This window comes from Dipodomys spectabilis, unplaced genomic scaffold (assembly GCF_019054845.1).
Source record: "Dipodomys spectabilis isolate Male_0828 unplaced genomic scaffold, ASM1905484v1 ptg000110l, whole genome shotgun sequence".
In the NCBI taxonomy this organism is placed as follows: Eukaryota; Metazoa; Chordata; class Mammalia; order Rodentia; family Heteromyidae; genus Dipodomys; species Dipodomys spectabilis.
This window is the reverse complement of record NW_024870787.1, coordinates 965027-966601: the sequence shown is the minus strand read 5'-3', so window position 1 is coordinate 966601 and position 1575 is coordinate 965027.

Here is a 1575-nt window from a genome sequence, read left to right as displayed (position 1 = left end):
GGGTCACAAAGGATTTGTGATATTACAATGGCATATATGAATTCAATTTTCATGTGTTCAAATTGAGGATATGGGTACACAAAGGGACTGTGATGTCACAAATGCCATATGTGTTTTCAAAGGTATTTAAGGGTCATGATATCTTTATGATTTACAGTTTTGATGAGGTGACAATGTATGTTTGATGTTATAATGATTTTGTAATATCTCAAACACATGTTCAATTTGAATTGCTACTATTTCAAAATCTGCATACAAGTTCACAGAAGGAGCTTGAAATCCTAAGCGACATGAATTTTGTTAAATGTTATGAGGTCATATTAGGTTTTTGAAAACACAGTGGGACACTGATATCACCATGGCAAAGTCAACTAACTACATCATGTCAAAATATTGTTTTGGTGTCACAAATAGTTGGTGATGCCACATTTGTGATGAAGTCACAAAAGATTGGTGATGTCACAATGTGCTGGCCATGTCACAATGACATGATGGTTCTCAATTGTCTTTAACTTACGATGAGTACTTAAGTTCACAAAGGGACTCTGGTTTCTCCAAAAGTATGTGTTGTCACATATTGAAATCCTAAATTGTTTGTGATGTCAGAATTTGACACAATGGTTATGACATCTAGCAGTGTGATGTCACCATGGTCATGATGTCACTGGGAATTTGTCATATCAAATGTCATATGTGAAATCTAATGAGGTGGTCAACAAATTATAAGGAAGAAAAGGCATGTCACAAAAGTTATGATGACAGGATAGGTTTGTGATGTCACAGTGTGTTAGTGATATCACAATGAAAATGTGATGTGCAAAGGGATTGTGATGTCACAATGGTTATGAGTTCATGATTTCTTTATGATATCCATTTGTATGCCACATCTGAAGTAATATGAAATCACAGAAAAGGCATTCATAATGTATCAATGATATCACAATGACAATGTGAAATTATAATTTTATCATATTTTAGTTTTGTGATTTCACAATTAGCAGATGGTATCACAATGACAATGTGATGTCACAGTTGTAATGACCTCACAAACTTTTTAATGTTAAAATGTCATGTCTGATTCTCAATTGTCAATATTTCACAGTGGGGATTTGGGTACACAATGGCACTGTTATGTCACAAAGCTTTGTATTTTTTCAAAGGTTATAAGAGGTCATAATAGATTTGGGATGTCACAATATGATCTTGGTGTCTAAACAGCAATGTTATGTCACAATGGGTTCATGATGTCACTGTGGTTTTGAGGTCACAATGGGTTAGTTAGGTCATGAGTTTGTAATATCACAATTACTAGTCCAATTTCAGTCACTTCTAGTTCACCATGAGGACACTGTAAAAACCAGCAGTGCCCCTATAATCCACGGGAACAGATAGTCATCATGACCTCTAGGTCTGGACCACCAGAGAGGGGGGTGCATGCCGCTGGAGTGGGCAAGACATGCTGCTGAAGAGATAGGATGTTAAGCCCCACATGGTGAGCTGCCAAGAAGTTATTGGGCATGGACATTTGTGAAGTGAAGATTGAAAAATGTTATGCAGGAAACATATTTTAGTGGG